This window comes from Pseudorasbora parva, chromosome 9 (genome assembly GCF_024679245.1).
Source record: "Pseudorasbora parva isolate DD20220531a chromosome 9, ASM2467924v1, whole genome shotgun sequence".
Taxonomy (NCBI): Eukaryota; Metazoa; Chordata; class Actinopteri; order Cypriniformes; family Gobionidae; genus Pseudorasbora; species Pseudorasbora parva.
In genome coordinates, this window is record NC_090180.1 from 26132677 (window position 1) to 26158191 (window position 25515).

Genomic DNA, 25515 nt, shown 5'->3' on the forward strand with positions numbered 1-25515 from the left:
CAAAATGTTCCTCCATTTCTATTTAGGCCAGTTGATGTGTTCTTTGGCAAATTGTAACCTCTTCTGCACATGCCTTTTTTTAACAGAGGGACTTTGCGGGGGATTCTTGAAAATAGATTAGCTTCACACAGACGTCTTCTAACTGTCACAGTACTTACAGGTAACTCCAGACTGTCTTTGATCATCCTGGAGGTGATCATTGGCTGAGCCTTTGCCATTCTGGTTATTCTTCTATCCATTTTGATGGTTGTCTTCCGTTTTCTTCCAAGTCTCTCTGGTTTTGCTCTCCATTTTAAGGCATTGGAGATCATTTTAGCTGAACAGCCTATCATTTTTTTGCACCTCTTTATAGGTTTTCCCCTCTCTAATCAACTTTTTAATCAAAGTACGCTGTTCTTCTGAACAATGTCTTGAACGACCCATTTTCCTCAGCTTTCAAATGCATGTTCAACAAGTGTTGGCTTCATCCTTAAATAGGGGCCACCTGATTCACACCTGTTTCTTCACAAAATTGATGACCTCAGTGATTGAATGCCACACTGCTATTTTTTTGAACACACCCCTTTCAACTAATTCAACTAATTGCCCAATTGCACAGCCTTAAGAGCGTGCATATCATGAATGCTGGGTCTCATTTGTTTTCTGAGAATCTACTGAACCTAATGGTAACTTATTTGCCACGTAGCAATAAAAAAATATACGAAAAACCTTGATTATTCTGGTTAGTCACATTGTACTGCTATTATTTTGAACAAGACTGTATATGGAATGTTTTGATCATTTCAGTGCATTTTGAATGTGAATTTTTATTTATTTATTTGTTAATTACAATTTATGAAACTATTGTAACGTATACAATTTCCCCCTTTTCTCTAAACTTACACATAAAACCACAAAACATGCACACAACATACAAAACCTCACATCTCTTGAAAAACAATTTGAACTCTTCTAAAATGTTGTTTTAGCATAGTACACACAAATTGAATTGTTAAAGTTGCTTTACAGCAGCTGCTTTGAAACAATCTGTTGTATAAAGCACTTTAGGTGACTTGACTTGTATGCATATTCAGTATATGTTCACAAAATAAATAGAATGAAAGGGTGATTTTTTTTTTTGTTTCATAACAAAGTTTTGATTTCTAAGTGATCAAATTAGGTATATTTTTCAAAACATAAACAAAAAGGCTTGGGTGTAAGTGAACAAATCAGGCATAAGTGTTTCACAAATTATCATTTTGTGTAGGCTATTGGAAAAAGATTGTGGCTTTTAAATGACAGTGTGAAACAGAAGAGCTGTTAGTTTGAAATTATGTGTCTAATGTAGAGAAGTGTTTAGCTTTTTGCAAAAAGTTTGTTTTGCATTTGAAAACTGAGTGTAAAGCAGATAATGCGCTTGCAGTTTTGCAGACTTCGTCTGCACTGTAAAAAAATTCTAGTGCTTTCAACTAATTATTATTTAGTAACTAGTTCCACAGATTTTTTACGTTCACTCAATTTCGTTCTAGAAATTGTTACCTGAATATTTTTTTTTTAATTGGCTCAAACTTGACTTCAACATTAAAATGTACGTTTGCTCAATTATTTTTTTATAATTAATTCAACTAAAACGTTTTAATTAGGGGTTCCCTTTCGGGGAACTCGAGCTGCGTCGAAACGCTGTGAGAACGCCTCTGTTTAAATGCGTCGTGAAGCGCCTGTAGAACCATTCCATCGGAAAAAAGATCGATCGTCGGCGTGATGACGTCATCGACCGGAAGCTATAAAACGTCCGTGAAAACAAACAGGAACTAGCTTCTGAGCCTTCAGCAAGCGATCTGTGTGAACCTGTCTGTCTATTTGGTGTTTTTGTCTGTCTATTATACTAGAAAGCAGAGATTTTCCACCCTTTTTGTTAAATATTCAATATATTAACAGAAAAAAGAGAAAATAAGATAGATAGAATGGCGAGTGAAAGCAGCAATTTCAGAAAGTGTGTTCCTCCCTGCCCACGCTACATCACGGGCGGGGATACACATCTTCTCTGTGTTGCATGCTTGGGAGCGCAGCATGCCCAGGCAGCCCTCGAGGGGGCTGCTTGCGAGCACTGTGAGCGTATGCCACTGAGAACGCTGCGCTCCCGCCGGGCACTCTTCGAGGAGGGTGCCTCGGCTCGTGTTCCCCGCGGCTCTGGTCCCGCTGCCGCCGAGGCGGAGCGGAGGCTGCAGTCGTGGGGATCACAATTGGATGTTGCAGAGGGGTTAGAGACGGGCGCTGCCTTATCTCTGCCCTCACCTGCTCCATCCAGCGGTTCTTCTCGGGGCATGGAAGCACGCATGGCGGTTTCTTCCCCCCCGAGAGAGCCGCCGGTACTTCATCTGTCCAGCTCTGAGGAGGTGGACGTTGAAAGTATCGATACTGAAGATTCGCCACTTCAGTCCCCTGCTAGTGAGGAGCTAGTTGAGGTTTTGACGCGAGCAGTGGCCAGGTTAAACATCGACTGGCCCACTGAAAGATCTGAGGCAGGAAGAAAACGTCATAGTAAGCTAGACGAACGCTTCCTGCCGTCTCGCGCATCAGAACCTCAGCGACGGGGCCTGCCGTTCTTCCACGATTTGCACACCGAGGTGGCAAGATCGTGGAAGAGACCGGCTTCATATCGTGTCTTCAGCCCGCAGACTTCGGTCTACAGCAACATTTGCGGGCTGAGACAGTATGGTTATGGGGCGATGCCAAAGGTTGAAGAGACGCTTGCGAGCCATCTCTCGCCTTCCTCGGCATCGTCCCTGAAGGCCCCGACTTTACCCACCAGACCTCTAAAAACAACGTCGGCGATGGTGGGTAAAGCGTACTCGGCGGCGGGTCAAGCGGCTGCATGCCTGCACACGATGGCTATCGTGCAGGCATACCAGGCTGACCTGCTGAGGGATTTGGACGGTAGTGATGCTGTGGGGGGTGATATTATCGCTGAATTAAGATCGTCAGCCGATCTAGCTCTCCGGGCCACCAAGGAGACGGCCAGATGTGTTGGCCGCTCCATGGCAGCATTGGTGGCTACGGAGAGGCATCTATGGCTAAACCCCACAGACATCAAGGAGAGGGAGAAAGCCTTTCTGCTTGATGCGCCGCTTTCTCCTGGAGGCCTCTTCGGTGACGCAGTTCACACTGTCACCGAGAGGTTCCAGGAGTCGAAAAAGCAAGCTGCGGCGCTCAAGCAGTTCCTCCCTCTCCGGGTCCAGGTCCCTGGGGCTGCTGCTGATACCACCAAGCAGCCCAAGCCGAGTACGAGCTCCTCCTACAGGGCTCAGCAGAAGCAGAGCGTCGCTGCCCGAGCTCCCCCTCAGCGTGGGGACGAGGGGCGGCGCTCTCAGACGAGGCCTTCGAGGGGCAGGGCTGATCTGCGGACAGTCCTGATCGCCAAGAAGGCCTCGTCGAAGCGTTCCTGACGCCAGAAGCGTCAGGACGCTGAGGGTGGTTCCCCCCGTAGGGAAACGGTGCTTACCCCTGCCTACGGTACCCGTTTCCCTACGGCACCCTCGGGGGGCCGCGCTGCCAACCCTGCCGCAATGCCGGGGCGCAGTCGGTCTCCGCGGGCCACCCGAGGGTGGTCCGCACCCCCTTCGGGGGGTCCCCGAGCAGTCAAGTCAGTTGTTCCCTGCCGGTCCGCCGCTTCAGGGCACTGTGCTTGTTGCTCAAAATACACCAGAGGCCAGCCTCGAGAGGCTGGTTCCCTTAGTAGATTTTCTAGACGAGTGGAAACGTCTACCAAATATATCTCGTTGGGTCCTGCAGATAATAGAAAGGGGGTACGCCATTCAATTCGGAAGTCGGCCACCTCCTTTCTCCGGTGTCCTGCCTACAGAGGTGGGCCCGGAGCAGGCTCTGGTAATGGCACAGGAAGTAGAGACACTCCTGCAAAAAGGGGCTATAGAGAGGGTTCCCCCTCCCAGCAGGGAGTCTGGCTTTTACAGCCGTTACTTCATCGTGCCGAAGAAGGATGGGGGCTTACGCCCGATATTAGATCTGCGGCTATTGAATCGCTCGGTGGCCAAGCTCAAATTCAAGATGCTTACACTCAGACAGATTGTAGCGCAGGTCAAATCGGAGGATTGGTTTGTCACCATAGACCTCAAAGATGCGTATTTTCATGTCTCCATCTTTCCACATCACAGGAAGTTCCTGAGGTTTGCCTTCGGGGGAGAGGCATACCAATATCGTGTACTTCCCTTCGGTCTAGCACTGTCACCCCGCACGTTCACCAAGTGTGTGGATGCAGCTCTGGCGCCGCTGCGTCTACAGGGCATCCGCATATTGAACTATATCGACGACTGGCTGATTCTAGCGAATACAGAGCAGATGGCGGTTCAGCATCGAGATGCTGTTCTCGCCCATATGTCGAAGCTGGGGTTGAGGCTGAACGCCAAGAAGAGTGTACTTTCTCCGGCTCAGAGAACCACTTTTCTGGGTGTGAACTGGGACTCGGTAATTATGCGGGCGCAATTATCGCCAACACGCATAGGATCGATCCTGGCAGCCGCCAAAGAACAGAAGCTAGGCCAAGCCGTCACTGTGAAACAGTTCCAGAAACTGTTAGGTCTCATGGCAGCAGCGTCCAACGTGATACCTTTTGGCCTACTGTACATGAGGCCACTGCAGTGGTGGCTCAAGACAAAAGGGTTCTCCCCGAGGGGAAATCCGCTCCGCACGATCAAAGTCACGCGGCGATGCCTACGTGCTCTGGTCATGTGGAAAAACCCGGGGTTTTTATCTCAGGGTCCCGTGTTGGGGGCTCTTGTTCGTCGCGTAACGCTAACGACAGACGCCTCTCTCACGGGCTGGGGGGCGACCATGAGTGGTCGCTCGTCCCAGGGTCTATGGCAGGAGCATCAGCGGCACTGGCACATAAATCGGCTAGAGATGCTCGCAGTGTTTCTTGCATTGAAACAGTTCCTGCCCGACCTCAGGGGCCACCATGTACTAGTCAGAACAGACAACACGTCCGTGGTGGCCTACATAAACCACCAGGGGGGTCTGAAGTCTCGTCCGTTGGACAAACTGGCACATCGGATCCTCCTGTGGGCCCAAGGGAAATTGCTGTCAGTCAGGGCAGTATATATCCCGGGGGCCCTGAATCAGGAAGCAGACAGCCTGTCGAGACAGGGGCCGAGGCCCGGGGAATGGAGACTCCATCCAGAGGTGGTGGAGCTCCTCTGGAAGGTTTATGGGAAGGCAGAGATAGACCTGTTCGCTTCGGCGGAGAATTCTCACTGCCCGCAGTGGTTTTCTCTGACCCATCCGGCCCCGCTGGGGCTGGATGCCATGGTACAGGAGTGGCCGAGGCTGCCTCTGTACGCCTTCCCCCCGATTGTCCTGCTTCCAGGAGTTCTGGAGAGGGTACGCCGGGACGGGGCCCAGGTACTTCTAGTGGCTCCGAACTGGCCGACCCGAGTGTGGTTTGCGGACCTGATATCTCTCCTGGAAGGCTCTCCGATGGAGATTCCGACCAGGAGGGATCTACTCTCTCAGGCGGGCGGGAGATTCCTGCACCCACGCCCAGAGATGTGGAAACTGTGGGCCTGGCCTCTGAGGGGGCTAGGCTCATAGAGGAGGGTCTCTCGGCCGAGGTCGTAGAGACCATCCTACACTCCAGAGCTCCGTCCACAAGGAAGCTGTACGCTTTGAAATGGAGACTTTTCTCAGCATGGTGCAGAGAACGCCAGTGGGATCCAGTTAACTGCCCGGTTGGTACAGTGCTGGAGTTCCTGCAGGAGAGGTTCTCTGCAGGGTTGACCCCCTCCACACTTAAGGTGTACGTGGCGGCCTTGGGTGCTGTCCACGTCCCTTGCAGTGGAGTGTCTTTGGGAAGACACCCTCTAATTACACGCTTCCTTCGTGGCACATTAAGGTTGAGGCCAGTTATGCACTCGAGGGTCCCGGCATGGGACTTGGCCATTGTTCTGAGGGGCTTGTCCGGACCTCCGTTCGAACCTCTGGAGGAGGTTTCGGATAAGTTCCTCACCTTAAAAACCATCTTCCTTTTGGCCATATCATCTCTTAAAAGGATAGGAGATATTCAGTCTCTGTCGGTAGAGCCCTCATGTCTAGAGTTTGCGCCAGGGATGGTGAAAGCATTTCTGCATCCCAGGCCGGGTTATGTCCCCAAGGTTCCTACGAGCCCACGGGGCCCCATCACTCTGCAAGCCTTCTGTCCTCCTCCATTTATGACGTCAGACCAGGAAAGATTAAATCTGCTGTGTCCTGTGAGGGCACTGGATACCTATGTCCACAGAGCTGCCCTGTGGAGAAAATCTGAACAATTGTTTGTTTGCTTTGGACCCCCTAAGAAGGGGGCCCCAGTATCCAAGCAGAGGATGAGCAAGTGGGTGGTCGAGGCCATTTCACTTGCTTATGAAGCTACCGGGCAGCCGTCTCCACTGGCTGTCCGGGCGCACTCAACCAGGGGTATGGCTGCTTCTAAAGCACTTTTGTCGGGGGCTTCCCTCCATGATATCTGTAACGCGGCCGGTTGGTCGTCTCCTTCTACTTTCGTCAGGTTCTACGAACTAGACCTGGCATCTACTGTAGGGGCACAGGTACTCTCGTAACCGTGTGCGCTTCGGCTTCACACATACGAGACACTTGGTCCTATGGCGATGTGGGTATAAGCGTTCTCACAGCGTTTCGACGCAGCTCGAGTTCCCCGAAAGGGAACGTCTCGGTTACGTATGTAACCCTAGTTCCCTGAGGGAACGAGACGCTGCGTCGCTTTGCCATACTCCCGGCGTGTCCGTGATCACTTACTTCAGGCTTTATCAGAAGTTAGTTCCTGTTTGTTTTCACGGACGTTTTATAGCTTCCGGTCGATGACGTCATCACGCCGACGATCGATCTTTTTTCCGATGGAATGGTTCTACAGGCGCTTCACGACGCATTTAAACAGAGGCGTTCTCACAGCGTTTCGACGCAGCGTCTCGTTCCCTCAGGGAACTAGGGTTACATACGTAACCGAGACGTTTCCTTTTTAAATGGTTTTAATTGTTTCTAGAAATTGCAGTGGAACTAGTTACAACATGTTATAGTGAGGATAAAAACAAATGAAGACACATTTATGCATTTATAACATTTGTCATTTTTATAACAATACATTTTCATAAGAATTCATTTCGGACCCACTTTATATTAGGTGGCCTTAACTACTTACTATGTACTAACATTTTAATTAATCATTTGATACAATGCACTTATTGTGTACATACATGTTTTTACATTGTACTTATATTTAAAAAGAAATACCTGCATGTAATTACGTCTGTAATTAATTTCTGTAGTTACATTTGTAATTACACAGTTGGCACTTCCCTTACACCTAACCCTACCCTTAAAATGACCCACACCACCACACCTGTCCCTAACTTTACATGTATCCCATCTCAATATCAGTAAAGCTGCTTTGCAATACAATTTGAACACAGTAAGTACATTGTACTTATTTTTTGATGTAAGTACATAGTACTTAAGGCCACCTAATATAAAGTGGGTCCTTCATTTCAAATTTCTTTAAATAATAAAAAAATGACCATAGCCCTTGTCACTTTTCTTTAATGTCTTTAATGCACCTTTAGTTATGAAAATACACACACAGTCAAAGTAGATACACTGGAGCATTCCTGCTACTTGTCAGTGTTTCAGATGGTAATGGTATAGTTCACCAAAATGTTCACCTCTCCACCAATCAGCTGGTGTGTGGTGAGCGTTCTGGCGCAATATGGCTGCCGTCGCATCATCCAGGTGGATGCTGCACATTGGTGGTGGTTGAGGAGATTCCCCCCTTCTTTGTAAAGCGCTTTGAGTGCCTTGAAAAGCGATATATAAATCAAACGCATTATTACAGAAGAGAGGAATCTGCTCAACCATCACCGATGTGCAGCATCCATCTGGATAATGTAAAGTTAGTTATATTGTGCCAAAATGCCCACCAAACACCAGCTTATTGATGAAGAGGGGACAGGAGAGAAGATGAGAGGAGAGTGACTGAAGCCAATTAGTATATGGAAGTCCTGATGGACTGAAGCCAATAGGCAAATTTGGCAAATTTTACCTCCTTTTTTTTCTTCAAAGGACATCCTGGGATATGTTATAACCAGACAGGGTCAGGACCTTGGTTTAACATCTCATCCGAAGGATCGTGCTTTTTGAAAGCATAGTGTCCCCATCACTGTACTGGGGTGTTAGGGCCCACACAGACCACAGGGTAAGCACCCCCAGCTGGTGTCACTAACACCTCTTCCAGCAGCAACCTAGTTTTCCCAGGAGGTCTCCCATTCAGATACGAACCAGACTCAACCATGCTTAGCTTTAGGCCGGGGACACACTGCAAGCATGTCGTGAGCGTCTCGGCTGCTTGGCTTGTCCGTTTTTATTTCGGCTCCCATGTTAACCGGTTAGAGCTTGCATACTGCCTGCGTCACATGCACGGTCCGAGCCATGCGGAAAACGCGTGCATGCTTCAAATAGAAGAGACGCCTATTTTTCACGCGACACGCGAGTGTGTTGGAAGTGTTTACAGGCAAAATATAATAGGAAAAGTTGTTTATATGCCATTTTGACACAAATACATATTAATAAATTACATTTTCATGTTTGAAAAAGTCTGTAGGTTAACATAAATGCAGATATAGGCCTAATTGTAATAATAAAAAAACAACATTATTATCGATTTTTAAATATTAAACCTGTCAATACAGAACGAAATATTCTGTAGCCTATTTTGCCTTCAATACCATAGATATGTATGGTCAATAGGCTACTGCCGACGTGTCTTTGCTGTATCAATAGGCAATATATTTATATTTAACATTAAGTATAGGGCTTCCCTGTACATTAATAGCAGCAGCAGCGCTGCGTCAGGCAAGCTTCTGGTGTGCAAAGACAGAGAAAACGCCACACAGCTGACACGCAACAGAAACGCCACACTCAGACCATGCTTGCAGTGTGTCTCCGGCCTTAGTGGGCAAACAGTCTTCGGCCTCAGGGTGATATCTGCTAGCTATCTGTAATATCTGTAATATCTGTGTTGGAAGTGGGCAGAGAGGCGTGGCCTTTGGAGGATGGATGCCAATGGCCCATCTGAATGGGTGGGCTGCACATCTAGCCCACAGAGGCTTATCAAACGCATGTCTATGGAAGTTCACCAGTCGTTTTCTGCTCACTGAACAGGAACTGCTTTGTCATGACACTGTGTCTATAGCAAAAGCATTAGTGGGGCACTCCCTCTAGACAACTGCCTCTCTTCTGCAGAGCTTTGACTAGCAGAACCAATTAAAACCGTTATATAACATAAATAAATTAAGGTTTTATGGTTTTATGACGGTCCGAACAATAACTTATACTGTTGGAATTTCAGCTTTATAGCGGGCTTTAACAAAGTATTTACTCAGATTTGATAAGTTACTGCATAGTTGTGCTGCTGTGCTGCAAATAAAAAAAATATAATATGTAGTCAAGTATACAAAACATATATTAATTCTGTTATCTGCAGAGTCAGAAATTAATGGGCACAAAATGCCCCTGCACATTTAAAGAAAATATATTACAAACATTGTGATGAAAGTGAAATGCTGTATGTAAGAGGAAAAATGACTGCTTCAGAGATGGGAAATGTTCTTTGCTCACTTTATTCCCAGTTTGAAACATTAAAAAGGGCACATATGACACATAGTATTATGACAATGTCTAAATGGCAGATATATTACAGTATGTCCACATTGTGTTCATAATACACAAATGCATATTTTATTGAATGCACTTTTTTAAGGAAGTAAGTTCTCAATCAAATGCAGTACCCTGACAGTAACCACCTGCTATGTTCTACAAGATCACTGTACAGTGATCATTTTCAACAATAATTGTGCTGGAACACACCAGCAGTCTTTGAGTTTAAACCCTTGATCCAGGGCCATTAGCCAGAGGAACTATTTATCTTGCATTTTCCCCTCCTCTTTATATGTCCTCTCTTGACAGAGGGTGAATGCAAAGCAAGCTAGACTCAGAGATGAGTGTGAGGCTTGAGTGGAACAGACAGTCTCTCATGTACTGTCCATAATGGGCACGTGGGATTCTGAGTTTGCCGTCTCTTGTGCACTGCTGGTTTTAGATAATAATGGATCAAAATTCCATTTGACTTTGGACAGACGACCACAAGTGGAATGCTGAGATGCCACCGCAGTTTTGTGGAAAGTTATGACTGGATGGAGCGTGCATCTTCTGGAGGTATTTCCTTGCCGCAACTTCCTAAGGTCTGTATGTAATTTCCTCATCTCATAGTCTGTAATGCATGCGAGAGGCGAAGGATAGGCTATAATTGATTTAAAGTCACACTAAAATGTTTATTTTACTTTTGTAATAAGAATTGTTGCATTGTTTGTTAGTATTTGATATTTCTTCATGTTATGTTACAATTTGCAATTAATCATGTAGAAGTTGTGTTTTATTTAATTCGAGAAATATTTGGTACATGTAAGGTACATGAACAAATGTGTGAAATTTAGCCTACATCAGTATATGGTTTTGGGTAAATTACAAAGATTCAAAATTACATGACAAACATTGTAGTTATAGTAATTTAATCCATGACATTACACATTTAAGGTAATATAATCAGACACATTTTTTGTTTACTTTTACTTATCTTACATTCTCACAATATAAGTAATTTTAATTAATGATAACGATAACAATTAATTAATTTGTTTATCAAACCGAAGTCCTGAGTCAAACAAAACACCAAGGTTTTTTGCATACAGAGAAACATGGGTACTTATGTCACCAAGGTCCAAGTTCCAATGGTCATAAAAATCACTTGGACCGAATAGTATCACTTCACTTTTACTGTCATTTAAAGCCCAAAAATTTTGTGCAAGCCATAATTTCAATTCCTGTAGACACGCTAATAAGGCAGACAAAGAATTTAAATCAAATCGCTTAAAAGGTATGTACAATTGAGTGTAGTCAGCATATAAGTGAAATGACACGAAAGATATATATGAGACATTGTTCCCAACGGAAGCATGTATAATGAAATGAGTGTTGGAGCAAGGATTGATCCCTGTGGAATGCCACAGGAAAGATGTGCAGCCAAGGAAGTATGTTTACCTAGCCTAGATCATAGTATGTGAGCAGAGTGGAGCAAGGAGTGGAGCAGTGAGATTTTTAATGGAGTGAGGAACGGATTTTTTAAAAGTCTAAGTTTTGTGATTTTCACTCGCTCCGAGAGCGCTCCACTACCGCTCCATCACGAGTACAATTCATGCCAACAGGCCGGCACATAATAACTACATTTTTAGCCAGAACTAGAGCTTAGATCGGCTCAAAAAATTTAAAAAATCGGCTCCCGTGCACCCGAGAGACCGGACCTGCCAGACACATTAACTGTAATTATGAGCCCGAGCCCTATTTAAACCCGACCATTTTTTAATACGTGGGCGTTCTGACGAGAATGAGCCTGTAATGACTAATGAATGGTGTGACTCAGCTCAATAATCCGCAGGCGCGAGCTCATGAACCCACCGGTAATGATATTCGTTCAAATCCAGCTCAGACATGACATAAATCTGTAGCTTACTATACTTGTTGTAGTCATTAAACAATGTTTTTCTTTCATATTTGTTTAAATATTATTATATTATTTTAAAATTTCATCTGATAGGCTGATAAGGCTATAAGTGCAAAGATGCGAGTGGGTCAGAAATTATTTTGGTGGTTATATTTAGTTTAATATTAAGTTTTGTTTTGTAAAAAGCTTTTCTTTCGTTTTGTACAAATTGTCTCTTAATTTTAATAAAGGTTTCTTCGGCCAATTGAATGTATTTAATAAATAAGAAGCAAATAAATAGACTTTCGTGACCTGAAGAGAGGTTGCGGAAGCAATCGCTTTCATTGCTCATGAACTGGAGCATGTCTCAAATAAACTGAAAATCAGCAGGCTTGCCTCACAGACATGAGAAATATGTAGCCTAATATGTATAGAACCAATTCTAAACTAAAATATTTAAATAAGCAAAGTGCAGTGTTCAGAACTCACACGGTAAACAACTAGCTTGATACAGATGGATCACGGCGATGGGCATGAGTGGGATGATAAAGTTTAAGGGATTTTTTTTTTACCTTCTTGTAAAACACATCTTGTAGTGCTTACCTGCTTAAAGTTATTCTTTATATGTTTTTGAATGAGCAGAAATCTGTATTGATCCGTAGATAAAATAACTGATGAAAACGTATGTTTATCTTTCCAAACTTCCAAACAAAATTTGCACTGCAAAAAGCTTTTAATGCTGATAAAGCCTATATGTTTGGCATAGTGGCGGGGAAATGCTCACTAATGTTTCAATAAACCACGTTGAAACTAGGCTCCTAATCTCCTATTGTTTATTTTTTATAAAAATAAAAAAAATCAGTTAATGCAGGTTATAAACCGAACTTTATAGTGATATTTCAGAGCTTACTTAAATACTTTAGCGTTTAGCCGCAAATATCCTCGGAGCGAAGACGGACTGGTGTTTCTAATAGCAGTTAGCGAGGAGTGGAGCGTGGAGCGGGAAATTGTGAACCCGGAGTGGAGCTGGAGCGGAGTGATTCTGGAATGCATAGAGTGTGGAGGGGAAATTGCCGCCACTCCGCTCACATACTCTGGCCTGGATGCAAAGCCGAACTCAGCCCCGCCCACAACATTTGAGGATAGGCAGTTCGGTCTGGACTCGATCCATGGAGTGATTATGCCCGAACAGAAACTGTTCGGACCAATGAAATTATCAGGGCGGGCTTTAGACGATGACAGACAGATGAAAAACAGTAACGTAACCATGCACGTCATCAAAGGCACTTGGATTATATTTGTTCAAATCCTAAACGGAGAAGGGAGAACTTGTTCGTATATGCATTCAGCTTCACTATTTTTCTCTGAAATGATCATGTTGTAAGCAAGGTTATTTTCGTAAACGAAAACTGAAACTAAGACTAAAACTATTGGTCAAAAAACATTTTCGTAAACTGAAATAAAATTAAAAAATCTGAATAAATAAAAAACTAAAACTAAACGAAACTAACTACTCTTACTAAAAAACTAACTGAAATAAAATAATAATTAGCAAAAATAAATGTTCGTTTTCGTTATTAATAAGCCCTTTTAAATGTGGTGGAAAATCTGACATCTGACTGTGGCGGTTGAGCGAGTGTCTGTATATTGCGCTACTGCGCGTGAAGTGATCTGAGGAGGAGATTAACCGCTGTCCTGTGACGGACGCGTGCAGACAGGCAACACATCGCCAGTCCTAAACGGCAGTTCACAAAGAATCGATGCGTCCGTGGCAGTGAAATGGGAAATAACACAAGGTAATGAGATGAACGTTGAACTTCTTTTAACTTAAGCTCACTGTTTTAGAATGCCTTTCTTACGCGACGAGAGACGCAGGCGCAAAAGTCAGCAACTAGTAGAAAGTAACGTTACTAGCCTACTGTGCGTTTGAGATTTCATGTTTGCATAATATTGACAGGCTCAAAGGTGTTATCATAATCATTTACTACTAATAATATTATTGTCTGTGTGGAGACATTTCCCCACAAAGTAGGGAATACCAGGACACACACACACACACACACACGTTTGTTTCACTATATAAGTGAGGACATTGCATGGACTTCCATTGATTTTATATCAGGTTAATGATATTTTCTATCCCCTAACCCAATCCCTATCCCTAAACCTACCCATCCCAAGAACGTGCAAAACAATAGATTTAAATAAAAACATGTTTTGGCCGATTTATAAGCCTTTTTAACTAGCGGACCAGTCAAATGTCCTTATTAGTCAGTTATCATAATATTTTACTAGATAAGTGAGGACATTGGTCCCCTTTACAATTATAACACAATACACACACACACACACTCTCTCTCTCTCTCTCTCTCTCTCTCTCTCTCTCTCTCTCTCTCTCTCTCTCTCTCTCTCTCTCTCTCTCTCACACACACACACACACACACACACACACACACACACACACACACACAGCACAACAGTGTGTGTTGGCTTTATTCAGATGACTTTAGCTGTGGTCTTACAATGCTAGCCTACATTGTACTACTGAAGAAATTAAAATAAGCTTTTAATTGTTTAACAATATTTCATCTTTGTTATGAATGAGTTTGTCTGGAATTTATAATTTTTACTTTTATATTTTACGTTGCATTTATTTTGTTCTTTAAGATAGGCTAATACTCAGAGGATCTATGTCAAAAATATCAAATATAATTTTTTAATATCAAAATATAATTTATTTCATTTTTAATCTCCAGATCGTTGTTTGTATAGGTCATAGTTTGACTCAAGCTTTTTTGCTCAAAGGTGAAAACCCAACTATATGCATGTTTTGTAAGACCTTCCTGGGTTTAAACAATAATGCTCGTTTATCAAGTTATTTCACTTAAGGATGTTTAGTAAGATTAAACTCTAATCTGTGCAAACATTAAACTTTGCTGAAATTAGAAACCTTGATATGGTCTCTACACTTCATTATGGTAACTCTGCTAAACTATAATTACTAAAACTAAAACTGAAACTAAATAAATAAAAACTAAATAGAAATGTATTTGCAAAATAAAAACTAAACTAAAACTAGCAAAACCATTTGTAAAACTAACTAAAACTAAACTGAAATTTGTAGCAAAATTGAAAACGATACTAAAATAAAAACTAATTTAAAAAAGCAAAACTATAATAACCTTGGTTGTAAGTAACTGTGTATTCTTAAATTCTTTTCTTTTTTTACAATACCGGCAAAGATTGTTTATTTGAGCATGCGTGCAGACAGAGTTGCCAAGTTTTACAACAAAACCCGCCAACTACTAGCCCAAACGAATAGCTTTTTGGCGAGTTCTCTGGGAAAAAAAATGCCTTTTGGGGGGTAAAGTATGTTATTTTGGCAAGGTTGCCTGCTAAAATTCGCATTAATGCGTCTATATATCACATAATAGTCGCTTCAACTGTTGGAATTTTTCTTCTTGCAATCATTTCCCAAAGATCATTTGATTTCAGAAAGGCTTTATTTACATCAACAATGCCGAGTCTCTCCTGCAGGAGAAATTCCAGTTCTTTTGGTTTACCTAGCATATATGCATAGCTGCTTTCCCAAAATGGTCACAACCTTTTGGTTAACCAAGTTTTACAGTTAGTTTCATGGGTCATATGTCACCACATTTCAAGTTCTTTTTCTGTCGATCATGCATCTTCTGCATGTCATTTTGGAGCACGTTGTCAACGTCCACACACATTTAATACAGGGCAAACGCAACCTCAGCATACATCTGATATCTAATAGTGTCTTATATACAGCTTATTTTACATTAAGTTCAATAATAAAAATCTTCTACATTCTTCTTACCTAAGCCCCAATTTTGTATCCTTCTTCCAGACGTTTAGCTTCAAAATCAATCAATCAATCAATCAACTTTATTTATATAGCGCTTTTACAATCACAATTGTCAAACAGGACAGTATTGCAACAAAATTAGATTTGGCTGTACAGTCGTTCTGGAGAAAACAGTGATGTTATCAGCTTATTTTAATTTATCATATAGCGACAATGTTGGTAGATCTGTATTATAGTTTATAGAATTAATTAAAACCTAATTCATAAATTTTATTTGTATAATTAGTTGAATAACTTTGATCATAATTTTAGTGTCCCCAACTGAGCAAGACAAGCCAAAGGCGACGGTGGCAAGGAACCAAAACTCCATCAGGGCAAGAAGGAGAAAAATAAACCTTGGGAGAAACCAGACTCAGTCGGGGTGCCAGTTCTCCTCTGGCCTATTAACACACCGTGTATGATTATTATTCTGGCAACCTTACAGGTCTGAAATCATATTAGATCGGAATATTCAAAATTTCAGGGTATCACGCAAGAGACGGGTTTATTTAGGATGATGCGTCGATTACACAAGGGTATGAATACATGAAAGAACGGAGTTACTGCGCCTTTATTGCGCCATGTCCAGACGCAGGTCCACCATCTGATCTGGACATGTCTCGGATCCGGGGTAAACCTCGGGATAAACAGAGAGACTAGCATTAGACTAGCGTAGATGCCACTCTTTTTATGATGTAACGAGTCAGGTGTTATGGGAAGTGTTCCCGGTTCCGGCTGACCTAGTTAATGCAGTCTAACAATCAGTCAATTGATTTGAATAATGAAAGTTAAAAATTTTCTATGTGTATGCCATAGTAAAGAGATGTGTTTTTAGTCTAGATTTAAACTGACAGAGTGTGTCTGCTTCCCGAACAATGCTAGGAAGACTGTTCTCGAGTTTAGGTGCTAAATAGGATCGACCGCCTGCAGTTGATTTAGATATTCTAGGTATTATCAACTGGCCAGAGTTTTGAGACTGCAATAGACGTGATGGAATATAATGTGTTAAGAGCTCGCTTAAGTACTGGGGAACTAAACCATTTACTGCTTTGTAAGTAATAAGCAAGATTTTAAAATGTATGTTTAATAGGGAGCCAGTGCAGTGTTGACAGAACTGGACTAATATGATCCTACTTCCTGGTTCTAGTAAGAACTCGAGCTGCTGCATTTTGGACTAACTGGAGTTTGTTTATTAAGCGAGCAGGGCAACCACCCAGTAGAGCATTACAATAATCTAGCCTTGAGCTCATGAACGCATGTACTAACTGTTCAGCATTTTGCATTGAAAGCATGTGCCGTAATTTAGATATATTTTTAAGATGGTAGAATGTGGTTTTACAGATGCTAGAAACGTGGCTTTCAAATGAAAGATTGATATCAAAGAGCACACCCAAAATCTAGCTTCCTTAGTTATGCTACCTTATGACTAGGGATGGGTACCAAAAACCGGTATTAAACGGGCCCCGGGGGTGAATTTTCAAAGTCCGTTGTATTGATAAGCTCGGACGTTATCGGTTCTGATGTCGGGAAAATACACGTGACCAGAAGAGAGAGAGAGAGAGAGAGAGAGAGAGAGAGAGAGAGAGAGAGAGAGAGGCACAAACGACAGCCGAGGACAGAACTAAACATTCAAACATAGCTGGTTACACTTTGATCTGTGATAGTCTGATTTTATTTTAGATTTTGGCATCCAAAGATTATAATAATAATAATTGATGTCTAGCGCAACTTAATTACCTTTGCAGCAAAGCTGTCATTTCTCCCTAAAACTCAAACGTAGCCTAATGACAGAATCAGCACGATCAGTGATTGTTGTAAAATACAGTCTAGCTGTTGGTTGTGGGACGCGTTTAATAATAAAAAGAGCGATTAAATGCACAAAAATGTCCGCAAGAGATTGTTCCCAAGTCGGCTCCCGCTCTGAAACAGCCGCAACGAGACGAGCAAATTACACTTTCGGTTTTACACTCGAGTCTAAACGATCAAATGTACACAAACATCTATGTCAAAATGACCGGCTTGGAGAGTCTCTTAAACACAACACAGTTTGTGTCTAAAATGGACGTAGTTATTATGGATATAAGTTGGGAGAAAGTGTAGTGCATCTGCCTATTATTAGTCGCCTATAGATCTGCACATCTGTCTTAAACAGGCAGCAGTGTAAATAAATATGCTGACGAATTACTGCGAATTAAACAACCAAATGCAAAGAGAAAATCACTCACAGCTCTTGAATGAATAACTTCAGCTTTAATAAGCATTAATTTAGGCTATCAATAATAAACTATGCAGTGTTATTTTACATTTGATTATTATAATTTATATATATATATATATATATATATATATATATATATATATATATATATATATATATATATATATATATATACAGTCTTGTTCAAAATAATAGCAGTACAATGTGACTAACCAGAATAATCAAGGTTTTTCGTATATTTTTTATTGCTACGTGGCAAACAAGTTACCAGTAGGTTAAGTAGATTCTCAGAAAACAAATGAGACCCAGCATTCATGATATGCACGCTCTTAAGGCTGTGCAATTGGGCAATTAGTTGAATTAGTTGAAAGGGGTGTGTTCAAAAAAATAGCAGTGTGGCATTCAATCACTGAGGTCATCAATTTTGTGAAGAAACAGGTGTGAATCAGGTGGCCCCTATTTAAGGATGAAGCCAACACTTGTTGAACATGCATTTGAAAGCTGAGGAAAATGGGTCGTTCAAGACATTGTTCAGAAGAACAGCGTACTTTGATTAAAAAGTTGATTAGAGAGAGGAAAACCTATAAAGAGGTGCAAAAAATGATAGGCTGTTCAGCTAAAATGATCTCCAATGCCTTAAAATGGAGAGCAAAACCAGAGAGACGTGGAAGAAAACGGAAGACAACCATCAAAATGGATAGAAGAATAACCAGAATGGCAAAGGCTCAGCCAATGATCACCTCCAGGATGATCAAAGACAGTCTGGAGTTACCTGTTAGTACTGTGACAGTTAGAAGACGTCTGTGTGAAGCTAATCTATTTTCAAGAATCCCCCGCAAAGTCCCTCTGTTAAAAAAAAGGCATGTGCAGAAGAGGTTACAATTTGCCAAAGAACACATCAACTGGCCTAAAGAGAAATGGAGGAACATTTTGTGGACTGATGAGAGTAAAATTTTTCTTTTTGGGTCCAAGGGCCACAGGCAGTTTGTGAGACGACCCCCAAACTCTGAATTCAAGCCACAGTACACAGTGAAGACAGTAAAGCATGGAGGTGCAAGCATCATGATATGGGCATGTTTCTCCTACTATGGTGTTGGGCCTATTTATCGCATACCAGGGATCATGGATCAGTTTGCATATGTTAAAATACTTGAAGAGGTCATGTTGCCCTATGCTGAAGAGGACATGCCCTTGAAACGGTTGTTTCAACAAGACAATGACCCAAAACACACTAGTAAACGGGCAAAGTCTTGGTTCCAAACCAACAAAATTAATGTTATGGAGTGGCCAGCCCAATCTCCAGACCTTAATCCAATTGAGAACTTGTGGGGTGATATCAAAAATGCTGTTTCTGAAGCAAAACCAAGAAATGTGAATGAATTGTGGAATGATGTTAAAGAATCATGGAGTGGAATAACAGCTGAGAGGTGCCACAAGTTGGTTGACTCCATGCCACACAGATGTCAAGCAGTTTTAAAAAACTGTGGTCATAAAACTAAATATTAGTTTAGTGATTCACAGGATTGCTAAATCCCAGAAAAAATGATTTGTACAAAATAGTTTTGAGTTTGTACAGTCAAAGGTAGACACTGCTATTTTTTTGAACACACCCCTTTAAACTAATTGCCCAACTGCACACCCTTAGAGCGTGCATATCATGAATGCTGGGTCTTGTTTGTTTTCTGACAATCTACTGAACCTACTGGTAACTTGTTTGCCACGTAGCAATAAAAAATATACTAAAAACCTTGATTATTCTGGTTAGTCACATTGTACTGCTATTATTTTGAACAAGACTGTATATATATATATATATATATATATATATATATATATATATATATATATATATATATATATATATATCTCAAAAAGTACCGATAAGAATACCGTAAAAGTACCGGACCGATAAGCAGTATTGATAAGAGTAGTAATACCGTTAAAATCTTAACGATACCCATCCCTACTTATGACTTAAATTAAGTCACTCATGCTTTATTGCCAAAGACCAGATTACGCAACCAAACTCTGAATGATTATCAGAACCAAACATCTCTTTTCAGACATTTTTCTTTCTTTTTTTAGGTGTATTTTTCCTTTTTGTTCTTTTTCTTTTTCCAAAAAGAGTAAAAGATTATTTTGCTCCCTTTAAGACCATTGTTATAAGCATGAACATACAATTGGTTCGGTTCAGCCTTGTAGGTTATTGTCACAATTATGTAGAATCTATCAATGCATAATACTACTACAAGTTGTTTTTGAAATGTAGACATCCTCAACCCAGAAATAGTTCTCATATTCATCTTATTTGTCCTCATTAGATATACTTGAATCTACATCCAATGTTTGTACATTTCAACTTGGTTCGTCAGACCAATCTTAACATATATACTTTGTTTGCCCTCTTAATTGTTGTCTCATTATCTTAACATCATAGCATTTCCATGTGCTTAACCATGGCTTTGACAATTAGTGATATTAATATGGAAATTTTACAGCAGAACAATAACCCCCTATTGATATCGCAACTTTTAGAGATATCCCTAATTTAGCAAATCAAGCTTCAAACTTTAGAATTAAACCAGTTTTCTTTAACTGCTGCTCTTAAGCCTCTTGTTTAACTTACATAACTTTGTCTGTCAATAATCACTAATCAACTAAGGTCTTGCCTATTTTGCCTTGTCATTAATTAATCTCCCCTGATTATAGTAAATATAACTGAACCATTTTTTTTTTTTTTTGCTTGATTAATACAAATATTGGTTAAACCAAGGTAAAATATCTTTCTTATTTGTGATCGATTCCTATTTTTATATAGCCTTATCAATTCCTTAATCTGAAGAATCAATCTTTTAGTCAAAAATCATTTTTAGTTGATGAATGAACAGAATATTGTCTTGCATCTGTTATTATAATGCACTTTGTTCTTTGTTAGAAATTCTTAGATTGTTTTAATGATGTCTGTTTATTTCAAAATCTATCTATAAATACAATTTGAACTTGAGTTTAATGCAGCCTGACTGATTCCAGCGGCTTAGTACAAGCTGCTCATGAAGCAATACTTTCTTCCTTTTTTATTACTAACAAAACTCTAAACTTGATTAGAAGTATAAACATAATTAAAAAAATGTATCATTCTAACACAACTACTGTATAACTCTAGCTATATATACACTTTTGTGTAATTTAAGTGTTTGTTCACAAATCATTTACTTTTCTCCTTTAGTATTTTTGTTTGATATTTTGGGACAAATGTTCACTTATAGACTGAACATTTTCTACCATTGCTTATAAATATCCATAAATCTATCCTTATCATATACATATCTTAATTCTCCCCTTGTGCATTGGTCACAAACCATGAACATCTAAGAATGTTCAAAAGTGTTGTTGCAACTATTTTTCCTTTATATGAATGGCAAATATCTTTTTGGCCTCTTTTGTTGCCTTATAAGGGCCTACTTCTTATTATATTTGAATAATATCTTTCAATTATGTTTGTGGTTCTGTAAGCACTACTTGATAAATATTCAAATAAGTTGTATCATAGTGTCATACTAAATCAAGCTCCAAGTGTAACTGGTGTGAAATGATTAATTGATTTGTTTTGACTTTTGTATATTTACTTCTATATTGTATTTTCTTTATTTATGGTTTATACTAATGTTTATTTTTTATATTTTGTAAACAGAAGGGTTTAATGTACTTAACAAAATTTTGTTTTTATATTATCTGTAACGAACGTTCGTGGGGATGTGAAGGGAGAAGACGGGGTGGGCTTTGACTGGGACTCGCTCTCTTTATTCAGTCTTGTTCAAAAACAAATAACAGTCACACACATATGTGTGTGTGTGTGTGTGTGTGTGTGTGTGTGTGTGTGTGTGTGTGTGTGTGTGTGTGTGTGTGTGTGTGTGTGTGTGTGTGTGTGTGTGTGTGTGTGTGTGTGTGTGTGCAAAACTCATTTTCTCCACGATATGGATCGCTCCTTCTCTATTCGACTTTCTTTCTCAGTTTCTCTCAGTTTCTTTGCTGTGCACGCGAAGTCCCAGTCCAGGTCTCTCTCTCTCTCTCTCTCTCTCTGTTCTGCTGGGGTTTAAATGCTGTCTCTCCACGCCAATTACTGCAAACAGACACAGGTGTTAGTGATCTGCACTTGACCTAATTACTCACCGCTCGGCTCCGCCTCCTCTTTCGAAGGGGACCTGCACTAGTGGACGGGGGCACAATGGTGCTTTTGGGGTGGCCGGTGGATTCACCAACTGACATTCACGACAAGACGCGCACCACCTGCGCATGTTCTCGTGAATGCCCGGCCAAAAGAAGCGGGCCATTAGACGGTTAAGTGTTGCTTTTTGTCCTAAATGCCCTGCCATTGGATTACAATGAGCCGCCTGGAATAGCATTTCCCGATGGCTTTTAGGTATTAACAACTGGGTTGTATCCATTTTTGTCTGGGTATCTTGGGTCACCCGATACAACCTATCTTTCAAAACTGCAAAATACGGATAGGTGAGCGGTTGTCCCGGTTGGAGGAGGTGGCTGTCGATGGAACGGACCTGCTCAAATGCATGTTTAAGCGATTCATCTTGGGACTGTTCCAGGGGAAAGTCATCGTGATCTGTGAGAGGAGCCATCTCCAGACCACTCGTTTCCCCTGAAACAGCTTCCCGAGGTCCCGAATCCACCTCTCCCAACTGAGCGACCGCCTCCCTCCGCTGCATATCCTTCCCCCAAGAGGCATCCGCACATAACTACCCTAATAATTTATGGAATGCTGGCCAATTGGTTCCCAGAATCAACGGATGCTGGAGATGCGGGTTAACTGCAGCCTCCACACTATGCTTTTGTCCCCGAAATTGAATAACGACCGGCACTAAAGGATACTTCACCACTTCCCCGTGTACACACCTCACCTTAACCGTGTGGCTGTTACCCAATGCCTTGGGCTGTATCAGGCTTTGGTGGATGGAGGTCTGGTTACAACCTGAATCCACCAAAGCCTGATAAGTACCCCCCTTGATACTCACAGGTATTAGGTACAATCCAGCTTGATCGAGGGCAGCTTGCGGCGCGTCGGGGACCCGGACCAGCGTGCCCACCTCCATGATGGGGCAACGATCAATGAAATGTCCCGGATCCCCGCAGCGCCAACAAGCTGGCCCAGGCCTCACCGCCACCCTAGTGGCCGGAAACAGGTTGGCAGATTGGCGTGGAGAGAGGGCGGGATTGGAGGGAAAAGAGAGTGTCCGCCGCTGTCGCCCCTCCCCTCGGTGCCGGCCCGAATCTCCCGGTCGATCCAGCTCCGGAACAGCTCCCGGTCTTCATGCTAAGCATGAAGGAGGACTTCAAAGCGCTTTTCCTGGTTCTCCCTCATGGCCAGCAGGTTTTGGTGTTGCTCCTGGTAAAGACCGGCGAGCGACTGTACGATGTCCACAAAATGGCGTCTTAGGCGGGGTCTGCATGGCGGCGGCGATCTTCTTCCTTCCTGGGTTTCGGCACCAGTGTAACGAACGTTCATGGGGATGTGAAGCAAGAAGACGGGGTCGGCTTTGACGGGGACTCGCTCTCTTTATTTTTTGTTCAAAACTTGTTCAAAAACAAATAACAGTCACACATGTGTGTGTGTGTGTGTTTGTGCAAAACTCAGTTTCCCCACGATATGGATCGCTCCTTCTCTATTCGACTTTCTTTCTCAGTTTCTCTTAGTTTCTCTGCTGTGCACGCGAGGTCCCAGTCCAGGTCTCCCTCTCTCTCTCTCTGTTCTGCTGGGGTTTAAATGCTGTCTCTCCACGCCAATTACTGCAAACAGACACAGGTGTTAGTGATCTGCACTTGACCTACTTACTCACTGCTCGGCTCCGCCTCCTCTCTCCCGCTACAGACCTTGCGAAACCACGCCCCTCCTGCCACATTATCGTTCACAAGTTATGTGAAAGTAATGTTTGTAATCGTGGCACTTTTCTTTGAGTGTTTGTTGGGGTAAGGGAACAATATCAGTGAAACACATCTGCGGGGTTCCTCTTGCGCGACATGCAATTGCCTCAGTCTGCTTGTGTACGAGGCTAGTGACACACGTTTTTGATTCTCCCCGTGAAATATACTGTGTACCAGAGAGGGAGAATATGTTGAACCTGTTGCTTCACTGATCATTTCCCCTGATTACAGATTACGGGTGGAGTAAAGTGATGAATCTCATTAAGTGGTCCTGTGGTCCTTGCGTGTGTGTGAGGGAGTGACTAGTCCAGACAAGTTACATAATTTGGTGCCGTGACCTGGATGCACCAGATCTGCAGCAGCGGATCGCTGGGGTTCGATGTGGGATCACAACGCTTCTGAAATCGACGGCCGAAGACCGTCCATCTTTGATGGTTTGGTGGTGGTGTCTGGACATTGACAGTGACTGAACTATCTCACTTTGCACACATGCGCACATTCGACTGTTTCACTTTTTGTTTTTGTTTTTCCCATCTCTGCTCGTTTAAGTGTACCGTAGCTGAAGTTAGATTTTGTTTTTGTTTTTTTTGTCATTTGCCATTTGTAAGATGGCCGAAGGGGGATAGAACAAAGACTTTATGATGACACACATTGGCAGGAGACGTGGGTTTTTTGGGCAATGTGAGCCAAACGTCAGCAAACCACGAGTGTTGGCATATGATTCAATGACCGTTCCGAATTCTAATGAATCGCATAAACCTGACTCTTCCACTCGTACCAATGTTGGTTGTGATGAAGTCACACAGCAACTACGCAACCTAATTGGTGAGCTTGGAAGTCAGATAGGTGACTCAATTGTCACACGGTTGACGAAACAGACTTCAGAGTTACCTTATTCAGCTTCTTCGTATGAGCAGCAGCCAGCCTCTAGAGCAACGCTTTTGTCCCCAAGCCTAGATCTGCCCAAATTAAACCTGATAGTCAGAGCTGACATTAAAGAACCACAAATATTCAGAGGGGATGATAGCGACAAATGTTCCATCTTAGAATGGCTTGAACAGATGAATGTGTATTTGTCAAAGAAAGGTTCCAGCAAAGCCGACAGCGTAGAAGAAATACTGAACCATCTCTGTAGCCGTGCAAAGAGCATTGTCAAAGATAAGCTAAAAAGTAGCTTGGTTGCTGTGCTTGCCCCTGAGGTCGTTTACGAGGTACTGCAGCGCTATTTTAGTGAGAGCCCTGGCTCATGCCAGCCGCTAGCAGATTTTTATGCAACCCAGCCGAAGCTGAGCTGTCTGTTGACTTATGGGTCAGATTGAATGAGGCAGCCGAATTAGCAGATGCTCACCTACAAAGATGTGGTGGCAAGATGGAAAATATGAACTCAGATATGGCAATGATGTTTATCAGGAAATGTCCCAGTTCCGATCTTTCCAATGTTTTTAGGTGAAAGTTGATAAGTAAATGGTCTGCTGAGGAGGTCCAAGAGGCCATTGGTCTCTTCAGGTCTCGGAAGCCGGTCCCGTTTGCGCCTAAGTTTGCCGTGAATCAGGCTGTTGTTGCTGAAAGACCTGTCAGCACTCAGGTAGCAGTAGGAAGTTAAAGTATAGGCATAACCTCTGCATTGTGTCCTACAGTCCCGCATCCTAAAACAAGTGAAGCTGCAGAACTGGCACTTTAGAGCATGTGCTGAAAATGTTAGAAAGAGTGTTGGAGCGCACAACCTTACCAGCTCCAGAACCAAGGCCTCAAACATCACAGTGGTATCGATCCTCTTCATGTGAAATCTGTGGAAACAGATCGCACTCGACTCATTCCCACTGTATGAAAGAAAAAAGATGTCTTGCTTGCCTAGAGATTGGTCATCAACGCAAGGAGTGTCACTGAGCTATGGCTCAGACCAGTGATGATCAGAGAAACTAGTTC

At 42.3% G+C, this 25515-nt stretch overlaps 1 protein-coding gene across 10 annotated transcripts in view; it reads left to right on the plus strand.

Annotated features, from left to right (window-relative positions):
* The window catches only part of gjc2 (gap junction protein gamma 2), a 469070-nt gene that overhangs the window by 214995 nt on the left and 228560 nt on the right, over nt 1-25515 (plus strand). For 6 of the 10 annotated variants that reach the window (XR_010907565.1, XR_010907566.1, XM_067452133.1 and 3 more), the window contains exon 2: nt 10170-10274. The exons of 1 other annotated variant lie outside the window; for it this stretch is intronic. The gene's annotated coding sequence lies outside the window, so the exon portion shown is untranslated. Of the gene's footprint in view, nt 1-10132; nt 10275-25515 lie in introns of all 10 variants that reach the window. 3 more of the 10 variants (XR_010907567.1, XM_067452130.1, XM_067452131.1) reach the window with 1 other exon arrangement.